This window comes from Physeter macrocephalus, chromosome 10, assembly GCF_002837175.3.
Source record: "Physeter macrocephalus isolate SW-GA chromosome 10, ASM283717v5, whole genome shotgun sequence".
In the NCBI taxonomy this organism is placed as follows: domain Eukaryota; kingdom Metazoa; phylum Chordata; class Mammalia; order Artiodactyla; family Physeteridae; genus Physeter; species Physeter macrocephalus.
In genome coordinates, this window is record NC_041223.1 from 8860899 (window position 1) to 8872567 (window position 11669).

The 11669-nt window shown below is 49.9% G+C and overlaps 1 protein-coding gene across 2 annotated transcripts in view; it reads right to left on the reverse strand.

The window, feature by feature from the left end:
* Nucleotides 1-11669, reverse strand: part of TMEM181 (transmembrane protein 181) — a 69240-nt gene that overhangs the window by 48215 nt on the left and 9356 nt on the right. The gene's annotated exons all lie outside the window — the stretch shown is intronic.

The window sequence follows — 11669 nt, forward strand, 5'->3', positions numbered from 1 at the left end:
ACACTCTGGAGTGGGCAGGAGAGGGTGCTTCCTGACAAGACCAGGGAACACAAAAACCAGTAGCTCTGGGGACAGGGGGCAGCAGCGTCTAAAGGGGCAGCTGCCACTCAGGGCTCTGAGAGCGCCTGTCTTCAAACATGACTTTTCGTGTGATATCCTTCCAATTCTAAAATGTTCGAAACTAATTCAAAAAAGATTTTAAACTCTGAGGGTGAAAGCAAACACATCTGCTGGCGGCATTTGCCCAGAGGCAGCCGGTTTTTACCACCCAGCTGAAGCAGGATTATCTGGTATAGAAATGCCTGCTCTGAGGACTGTGCCAGCCCCCTCGCCTCCCGGAGACATCCCCACGGAGCCCTTGCTGTTTTCCGATGACTCCAAGCTTTAAAAGAGGTGACATCTTTGAGGCCCAAACTGCCTCCTGGTAACTTCTCCAGGAAGTTGGTCCTCCCTTGAGCTGCAGCCCAGCATCACTGCGGTCACTCTTATCCTCAGTTATTTGTTCTTCCAACATTAATTGAGCTCTCAGTGCGGGCCGGGCACGCCTCTGAGCTCTAGAAGCACAAGGTGAATACATGGGCAAGTCTCTGTCCTCCTGGGACTAACCTTCCAGGGGAGGACACGGCCAGCGAACGAAGAATAACCAAATAATTACAGGCATCACCGTGACGGGAAAGGAAACGGATGGGTGCTGTGAGGTGTCTGTGCCCAAGGGAGGGGACCCATGTATTCCGGGGCTCGGAGGAAGCCCGTCTGATCACCAGCCCTCCCTCACAGGACACTCCTCCACGTCCACCTCCAGGTTCCCCTCCTCTGAGCGCGCTGCTGTTCGGCAAAAGCTCCCTCGTGAAGCTCAGAAGGGACCATGTATCAGGTGAGGCCTGTGTCAGCCTGAGAGTGAGTTCGTCCTTTGGCAGCTTCAGCCCACTGGGCCCATTATTCCATTCCCAGGTCGTCCCCTCAGCTGTCCACTCAGGTTCATGCTCTCCAGTGAGGATAACCGGCAAATGCTGAGCACCTGCAAAGCCTAAGGCCTGAGCCAGTGAATTCTCTTAACAACTTGCCGAGTTAGCAGTGGTCACTGTCCTCATTTATAGCTAGGAAACTGAGGCCTAAAGACGTTACCTGATTCTCTCAGGAACTACTGATAAGAACCCAGCATGACCTGCCCCCAGTGTGGGACCTCCAGTGCTGGTGTGTCATGCACTGATGAACGTGACGGGGTTACAGTGACCAGCTGAGGTTGGATGCAAATGGGCCGCCAGCTGTAGTCTCTCTAACCACAGAGACACTCAGATGCTAATGGACCACCATCTGTAGTCTCTAACCACAGAGACACTCAGCCCACATTTATCAACTTTGTTCTTATTTTAAAACCTTCTAAAACCCAGTTATGCTATGTCCGCAGTATTCCCCAGTAATTTCATTTAATTGGGAAATCTGACCCATGGGTAAATGAGGATATATGTATTTGAAACCCTGCCTTGCTTCAAAAAGGATCAAGATGTTAGAAATGAGATTGGCCTGACACCACTTATTCTTAGAAAAACTCTGCTCATATCTAATGGTCACTTCATTTTCTAAGGGCCAACAAACCATCCTTTTAAATAATTTCCTTCTAGAACAGGACCAAAGTCAAGCCCACCAGTCTGCAGCTTGCTGACTCCCACTCACAGCTGTTTCTCAGAGTTGACCGCAACAACTCAAGAGGCCCATCTGCAAATGCCGTGATACCCTAGGAAATCAGCTGCCTGTTCCAAGAGACGTGAACTCACTCCCCAGTTCAGCAAATGACATTCGTCTAGCATTTTGTAGATACACTCTCGTGATTTCCTTGCCTATCTTATTAATAATAATCAGTAATGGCTAACACTGAGGACTCGTGCTCCAGCTGAGCACTGAGTTAAGAAACAGAAACAGCTTATTCCAGTTCCCCCAGCCTACTGTCTTACCTGGGGCTGCCACAACAAAATGCAGAGCGAGCGGCTTACACAATAGAAGTCCATTTCCTCACAGTTCTAGAGGCTAAAAGTCCAAGATCCAGGTTCTGGCCAATTTAGTTTCTAGTGAGGGCTCTCTTCCTGGCTTGCAGACAGCCACCCTCCTGCTGTGTCCTCACCTGGCCTTGCCCTGGTGTGTGCTGGAGGGAAGAGAAAGAGCACGAGCTCTCTCCTGTCTCTTCTCACAAGGACATAACCCTGTCAGATCAGGGCCCACACTTATGATCTCATTGAACCGTAATTACTTCCTTGCTCCTAATACAGCCACGCTGTATTAGGGTTACAACTTCAGCATATGAACTTTGAGGGGATACAAACATTTGTTCCATAACCCTCCTAAGTGGAAGACTTCTTGAAAAGAAAAACTGACGTACACAGTCCAGTGAATATGGAAGAATTCAGTGTCAACAACTCTAATTGCCTTCTCTTTCTTCCAAGGCAGGAAAATCTCCGTCTTGACTTTCCCTTAAGCTGATGACAGCTGATGACGGTTCAGGTCAGCAACATCTCTTGGCCTGTGGTTTTGACAGCTCCTGCCAGTCATGTGCTGCTGACTCATCTTCCCTGCGATAAGCAGAGGTACTTCTGTGAGCGGCTCAGTTCTCTCCCCATGCTGCCTTCCCAGGACCGCCACACCCCCATCATTTGAAGGAGGGCTCGTGCCTTCCCAGCCCACTTGTTGCATCACACGTGGGAACTTACTTCTCATTGTCTTATCTGCTCCTAAGAACTGATCATTAGAAGCAAGGGTCTACAGCAATCCCACTACTGGGCATATACCCAGAGAAAACCATAATTCAAAAAGACACATGCACCCCGATGTCCACTGCAGCACTATTTACAATAGCCAGGTCATGGAAGCAACCTAATATCCATCGACAGATGAATGGATAAAGAAGATGTGGTACATATATACAATGGAATATTACTCAGCCATAAAAAGGAACGAAACTGGGTCATTTGTAGAGCCGTGGATGAATCTAGAGCCTGTCATTCCGAGTGAAGTAAGTCAGAAAGAGAAAAACAAATATTGTATATTAACACATATATGTGGAACCTAGAAAAATGGTACAGATGAACTGGTTTGCAGGGCAGAAATTGAGACACAGATGTGGAGAACAAACATGGACACCAAGGGGGGAAAAGCAGCAGGGCTGTGGGGGGGTGGTGGTGTGATGAATTGGGAGATTGGGACTGACATATAAACACTGATGTGTATAAAATGGATAACTAATGAGAACCTGCTGTATAAAAAAATAAATAAAATAAAATTCAAAACATAAATAAATGGCAAAAACAAAAAAAAGAAGCAAGGGTCTAACTCTTATTGGTTCAAATGCTTTCCCTTGCTTATCAAGTTCAGTAGCCCCAGGAGCACAGAGGTTCTGCCCAGCACTTACTGACAATATAAGGCTATTGCTTTTGCTTTCTTATCATTCTACTTGTTCCCATTATTTATTGTTGGATGACAAACTGCCCTGACATGTAGTAACTGTTGTAGTTACCTATTGCCACATAACAAATTACCCCAGGCCTTTGTGGCTTGAAACAGCACTTACTATGTCTCAGTTTCTGGGGGTCGGGAATCTGGGTGCAGCTTAACTGGGTCCTCCGGCTCAGGCCCACTCACAGGCTGCAGTCAAGGTGTCAGCCAGGGCTGAAGTTTCCTCGAGGCTCAGCTGGGGAAGGATCTGCCTCCAGGCCCACATTATGGCTGTTGGCAGCACCTGGAGGTCACACACAATTCCTTGCCACGTGAGGCAGCGTACAACACGGTAGCTTTGCTTCCTCTGAGTGAGCATGTGAGAAGAACCAGAGGGAGTGAGAGCTCCGTGGAAGTCAGTCCTTTGTCACCTAATCTCACAAGCAAGATCCCCTCGCTTTGGCTCTGTCCTTTCCTCTGGAAGCAGATCACAGGTCCGCCCCACACTCAAGGGGTGGGGATCCCGCAAGGGTGTGAGTACCAGGACGTGGAAGCCAGTGGGAGCCACTGCAGACGGCTTGAAACAGCAGTTGATTATCTCTCATGGTCTGTGTGTTGACTGAGCTCAGCTGGGCAGTTCTTGCTGGGGGTCTCTCTAGAGAATGCAGTCAGATGACATCTGGGGCTGCAGTCACGTGAAGGCTCAACTGTGTGGGACATCCAGAATGGCGTCTCCACCATCCAGAATGGCGTCTCCACTCTGGTGGAGGCATGTCTGGTGCTTGAGCTGGGATGGCTGGAAAGTTGGGGGCTGGCCAGCCAGTCTTCCCTCCACGGGGCTTCTCCACATGGCTGGTTTGGGCTTCCCTCACAATCTCAGGGAAGTCGGACTTCACACACGGTAGCTGGTTTCTCCTGGGACAGATGCTCTAAGACACCTAAGCAGAAGCTGCGGGGCTGCAATGATCTACCCTCAGGCGTCATTCAGCATCTCTACCACCACATTCTACTGGTAAAAAGAGAGCCAGAGCCAGCCCAGATCCAAGAGCAAAGGACAAGGAAAGAGCGTGAGTCCTGGGAGGAGGGGCTCTTTGCGGTGCCGTCTTTGGAGACTCGCTACCACAGTCTTGAAGTCCACAAACGGACATGTTTGCTTCATCTCCAAAGGTAAGATAACTATGCACCGAACTTTTGGAGTCACTTTTAAGTTTCCTACTGTTCTAAAGAGTTTACATTTATATCATCTCATTCTATCCTCTAAGCAACCATTAAAACAAACACGCTCTTCTGCCTCGGTACCTGTCGGTACTTGCAATAACGAAGGCTAGTGAGTCTGCCGGTGCCCAGCCCTGCTGTCTCACACACAGCTCAGCACAACCCTTACTCAGGGCCCCCAGGTGCTCCTATTCATCAGGAATTAGTGTCCGTATACCACACCCTTCTCTGCCTTTGGTAGTTTGAGAGTTTTAAGTATCAGTCCCAATTTGTTAAAGTGAAACGTGTCTTTTATTCTCGACCTCTGAGCAGTGCCATCCCACCACCATCTCCTGTGACTTTACTCTGCTGACCTTTATTTGTCCTCAGCTTTCCAGGGCCTGGCACCCAGCCTGGTACAGAAAGAACACCGACACATGTACTGAACAAATGACCCCACTGGATTTGTGAGGTGACTGGTAACACACCAGTGTGTTTTCTAATAGTTTAGAGAATGGGGTGCACCTTCCCATGGAAGGAAAGGGAAGGGGGTTACAGGGCAGTGAATGTATCCCTTGGAGACGGGATGCCTTCCAGCTTGAACAAATTGCTGGTCTTGGTTTTCCTGAGACTTTCCCGGGTTTAGTACAGAAAGTCGCCTGCCTGGGGGCCCCTGAGTCCCAGGCAACCCAGGACAGTTGGTCACCCTACTTCTGGACCGTATTTTTTTCTGAATTACTGGGCAATTGTCTTAAGGTTTAAAGAATGTCTTAGCTTGGATCCCTCAAAAACAGACCCTGAGGCCAAAGTTTCCATGTTAACTTTATGGGGAGCAGGTTCAATCTCTGGGAAACAAGGAGGGGAGAGAATGAAGGGCAGCAGGGACACGGGAGGGTAAATTCAAGGAAGCGCAAGCTGCCCACAGCTTCCTGACCAACACAGCTGGTTGCTCGGTCTTCCAGGGTAGCCCGAGAGGGACAGACAGACACTACCAAGGTAGCTCCGGAAAGGCAGACAGAAACTACCATGTCGGGAAGGAATCTGTTGGCTCTGTCCTGCCATCTGTCTCCCACGGGTCAGAGTCTGACCTACACACCCGGGTTATGTTCTGGGCCCCCGCAAGTGGCCACCGGGGAGCCAGGGCCTGTGGGCACCAGTCCAGTCAGTGTGGGATGGACCAGCCTCCCTGCCAGTCAGCTCCCAGGGCTCCCTAGTCCACGCGGCGGCGGAGGCATAGGGCTAGGAACCACGTGACCGTTCACAGGATGGCTCAGGTGAGGAAGCGAGGTATGGGGCCACAGCGGGGGTGGGATGGGTGGATACTGGGCAGGGCCCGGCACATCTGGGGACCTGTCAACGGGATCCAGTACGAAGAGGTGGCGAAGGCTGAAATCGCTGTTGCAGATATTGGGGAAATGAGCAGCCTGGGAAAACCTAGCAGGATTGGGGGACTTTGTTGAGGCCCCAGCTAAGGCCCACGACCTCATTTTTTTTTTTTTTTTTTTTTTGGCCACTCCAAGATGCAGGCGGAATCTTAGTTCCCGGACCAGGGATTGAACCCGTGCCCCCTGCAGTGGAAGTGCGGAGTCTTAACCGCTGGACCGCCAGGGCAGTCCCCCGTGACCTCGTATTAACGGTGACTTGCCTTAATGCCTGCCCGGTAGCGGTTTCCTCCTGCAACTGAGCACGGAGAAGAGATTTTGGTATTGATCAAAGACTGGGGGCTCCCAGGCAGCTGAGACAAAAGGACAGAGAAGCAAAGCAGTTTAGGACAATGGGCCTCAACATTTGCTGAAGTCAAGATCACTTGGGGGGGCTTTAAAAGGTCCTAGCGCCCAGGCATGAGTCATTTCTAAGGCTCTCTAAAGGGTTCCAAGGCACAGCAAATTTGATAGCCAGGGGTTTGGGGCACTGGAAAGAGAGATTAAAAAGATGGATCTACGCTGAATCAGTTTCAGTTCCTTCTTGAGATCCAGTTGCATTTTTGCTCTTTGGTTTTGTACATTATCTCTGTATCTCTAATAAATTCCTTCCTTTTGGCTGAAATTAATACTTGTAACCAATAATAGTAAATGCTACAGTACCATATCTCTATAAAGTGACAATTAATGCCTCTCAGTGTCCCTGACATTGCTCTCAACAAGGAGAACTGCAGCCAAGTTATCATTCTTATTTCAGCAAGGAATGGTATTTGAGTTTGCATGTCGCCCTGCACAAGCTGAAGATGGCCCACTGTTGGGAGAATGTCTGGTCTGGAGCTCCTGGACCATTCACCCCTGGGCAATAGGCATGCTTGTCCTTTCCAAATTGACTTTTAAGTAATCTTTGTTGGCCTGAATCTGAAATTGAGGGCTCTCTTCACTCAAGAGCATGGGGTTACACCTCAGAAACACTGCCGTCATCATGCTGGATAGATCAACCAGGGGAGACTGTAATCATCTTCACGCAGAAACATAATCCCATGTTCAGGTCCTCAGGGACTTGATGGTTAGATTTCAACATGACTTTGTTAGCTGCACTGCCCCACAAACAAATACAGCTAATGGGCGCTCTCCCAGCCATGTGGGTGAATCAAGAAGAAGGGAAAGTGCACAGCGGTCCCGGGTTGCAGCAGCATTGTTTCCAGGTTTTCTTTGGTCCCGTCATTCCCTAGGAGACGGAGCAGGTGGGCAATGCTCCACCCGCCCACGTTCCCCCCATCCTGGGCGCAGCACACTTGGGGGGCCTGGCTCACCCCAGAAAGCCAGGCTTCCAGCAGGGAACCACCCACCACCCAAGCCATGTCCTACACACCAAACCAAGCTGCTCAAATAAGGGCCACGATTGCAAGGTAGGGTAAATGCTGAGTGAGCAGTCCCAGGCACACGAGGCCATCCAGATGCAGGTCGAGGGTCACTGGGCTACAGAAATCCTCTGCTTTGCCTTTGAATATACAGAACAAGGGGATTTATCCTGACTTCCTAGGTGTGGCCTAAACCACACAGCTCAAGTCGATATGGAGCAGTCGAGGGAGAGGGATGTGGCAGGAATGCTGGTATGGAAAAGTCCAAGTGGGCGTGGCAGTGCCCTGCAGTCCCGCCTAGGCAACCCCGAGCCTAAAGCAGTGGCTTCCGAAAATCCCGCCTCCTGGTGCGTTTCCCTTAAGAGACGTGCCAGAGAGAAGAGCATCCTCAGGTGAAAGGCAGACCATTCACACATTTCTTTCATTGCTGTTTAGATTCCATTTAGTTATTTTTTCTTAAGTTATGGGAGCAGGTAAGGTATTAACAAGAGATTTCATTTCAGGATAGGGAAGGAAGTGCTACAAAATAGTTGCTATTAAAGAAAGGGCCTTGAGGGTTTTTGCCTTGTGGGGATTCTCCCTTGAGAACCACGGCCCAAAGGCCACAGGGCTGTCTTTATTGAATGCAGAGCAGGGACAGGACTAGGGAAAGAGAATGAGCGCGCTGGAAGAAGGAGGGAGAAGCCTTCCAGGGTGGAGAGGCGCAAGCGTGCGTGTGCCCCAGTCACCTCTGCTGCTGACCCCGGCCGTGACACCCAGCTCTCGCACACGCCACTCCCAGTGGACAGCGCATCTACAGAGCCTGGGGCCCTGCCTTCTCTGGCTCTACCTGGAGTCTCTCCTGGCAGACTGGTCACTTGCAGGCCGCCTCTCACTTCTAGGGTGACGAGCTGGCTCGATTTTCCTGGGACTGAGGGGTTTCCCAGGACATTGGACTTTCAGTGCTAAAGTCAGGACAATTTGGTCTCCCTACCTCTAACCCAACAGCTCCTGGGCTGGCTGGGTTCCTCCCACACTAGAGGCCTGGGCCAGAGCTGTGTCCTCTGCCCACATCCCACACCCTCCTCTGCCCCAGCGCACACACGTACACATATCACACGCCACAAACACACACACACACACACACACACCCCCTTTCTGCCCCAGCGCACACACGTACACGTACCACACGCCACAAACACACACACACGCACACCCCTTTCTGCCCCAGCGCACACACGTACACATACCACATGCCCCCCCCCCACACACACACACACACACACCCCCTTTCTGCCCCAGCGCACACACGTACACATATCACACGCCACAAACACACACACACACACCCCCCCACACACACACACACACACACACACACATACACCCCTTTCCCAGCCTGAACCTGATAAACCTCAGGCAGTTCGGGTGACACAGAGAAGACTGTAGACACCTCTGCTGGGGAGACTGTCACTGGGCCACCCCCTTCAGACCCACAGCTGTCTTGGTTTTAGAGCTCGGAGGAATCTGAGATGATTCCACAAGATGCACAGACCTGATTCCAAGATGGCAGCAATGGATCCAAGTCAGGATTCAGTCCTCCTGACTGTTGTTCATCAAACATTCCGCTGCTAGTTTAGAAGGTATTTGCAGAGAGGAACCTAAATCCACAGCTCTCTGTCAATCGTGCCCCTCGCAAAAGATTCGGAAGTCCTAACCCCCAGTGCCTGTGAAGGTGGCCTTTTCTGGAAATAGGGTCTTTGCAGATGATCAAGTTAAGATGAGGTCACAGCGGGCCCTGGTCCAACATGGCTGGTGTCCTTATAATGAAGGGAAATTTGGATGCGAGACAGACATGCATAGAAGGAAGACGACGTGAAGACAGACAGCCATCTATGAGCCAAGGGACATGCGGGGCCACCAGAATCTAGGAGAAAGGCCTGGATCAGGTCCTTCCTCACAGCCCTCAGAAGAAACAAATCCGCCGGCATCTTGATATCAGAATTCTGGCCTCCAGAACTGTGAGACCATAAATGTCTGTTGTTTAAGCCCCCCAGTTTGTGGTATTTTGTCATGGTGGCCCTGGAAACTAATCCAGAGCCCCAGCTTTCATATTTCAGGGACAAGGCATGCTTCACGCTTTGGATGTCCTGCCCCAGCTTGGAGGCCTGTTCTCATCTGGCAAATGATGCTCTTTTGGCTGTAAGAGCTGAGTCATCACTGCAGCCGAAGAAAGACTGGGGCCCCAGAGAATAGCTGGGGTGCTTACACCTGCTCTGTTCCCTAGGAAATGAATATCTTTCTCGTTTCTTCTTGGTTCAGAGCAAGATGTAGCATTAAAGAAAAAAGAACAAAACAACTCTGTTGCGTGGGCCATAGCTCGGCTCACATTAAGATACACATAAAAATAATGAAGCTGGGGTGAACCACCAGGAAGAGCTCTGATAAGCATACAGTGACTCCGTCGTTGAATTCCAGATGCAGTACAAATACAAGCAGCCAGTTCAAGGCATTTTGGACTTCCCTTAAGCACAGAGCTGTGCCACCTGGACACACCAAGTAATGAACAAAGCACCATGAAATGGGACTGGTGGGTATTGTGGGTCCAAGGAGGCTACCACTCCCGTGGGGAGTGTGTTTCAAGCCTGGGCCAATTATACCTTCATCATGCCTCAGTGATGGGGACACAGTAGACAAATGTTCAGCAGATAAGTGCCAGCTAAGAAAGTGAGAAGTAAGGGACATGGTGCATACACAGCACAGGGATAAGGCTGCACACCACCCAGCAAGCTGCCCCTCTCTCAGGCCTCCTGGGGTTGTACTCAAAGCACCTGATGGAAAGTTGTACTCTGTAGAAAGGAATCCTTTTTCCAGTATTAAAGAAAAGGGTGCTTAGCCCTGCAGCTAAGAAGGTACCCTTATGAGTTTGGAAAGCCATAACCAAGGTGCAGAGCCTAAGGGTGAGGGACAAAATGGCAGTGATAGGACAGTGGGAGACGTCGCCCAGGGCTGGCTAGGGAGAGACGGGTTGGTGCAGCTGTGTCGGGATCCCCTCGCTAGGACACAGCCCCAGGGCCTTCATGCATCAGGTGTCAGCCAGGATCCTGGTGATGCTTAAGAGCAGAGCATCAGTGCAGTGTTTACCAGACGAACTGCCCGACCCATCTCTTAGTTTTAATGTTTTAATTGGCATTTCCCTGTTTCCAGAGTCGGAGCATTTCTCCATATGCCTTTTGGGTTTCCTAATCCGTATACTCTCTGTCCTGATGTTTTGCCCATTTTTGGATATTTTGCCATGTCGTGGTGGTGGTGTAGAATTTCTTCATATATTCTAAATAGGAGTTCCAGGGACTTCCCTGGTGGTCAGTGGTTAAGACTCCATGCTCCTAATGCAGGGGGCCCGGGTTCGATCCCTGGTCAGGGAACTAGATCCCTCATGCCGCAACTAAGAGCCCACATGCCGCAACTAAAAGAGCCCGCATGCTGCAACTAAAGATCCCGCACGCCGCAACTAGAGATCCCACATGCCACAACTAAGACCTGGCGCAGCCAAATAAATAAATAAATATTTTTATAAATAACAAACTAAATAAATAGTGGCTCCATATAAAGAATAGACCTTGAGAAAGAGAAATTTAAAAAACAATCCCATGTATTATTGCATCAAAAAGAATAAAATACCTAGGAATAAACCGTTCTAAGAAGGCAGAAGACCTGTACTCTGAAAACTATAAGACATTGATGAAAGAAATCGAAGATGACACGAACAGACGGAGAGATATACCATGCTCTTGGATTGGAAGAATCAACATTGTCAAAATGACTATATTACCCAAGGCAATCTACAGATTCAATGCAACCCCTATCAAATTACCAGTGGCATTTTTCACAGAACTAGAACAAAAATCTTAAAATTTGCATGGAGACACAAAAGACCCCGAATAGCCAAAGCAATCTTGACAAAGAAAAACGGTGCTGGAGGAATCAGGCTCCTTGACTGCATTAACTAAATATTTTCTAATGTAGTTTAATAATTTTCCACTATATTTTTTTAGTTAATTTCCTATGCTATATTGAGTGGTTGCTCTAGGGCAACCAATGCCCAGCAGGTTCTTCTCAGTTTTACTGGGAGCTCACATGGGACTCCTCAGTTAATAATTTCTACCTTTCGGGGCTTCCCTGGTGGCGCAGTGGCTGAGAGTCCGCCTGCCGATGCAGGGGACGCGGGTTTGTGCCCCGGTCCGGGAAGATCCCACGTGCCGCGGAGCGGCTGGGCCCGTGAGCCATGGCC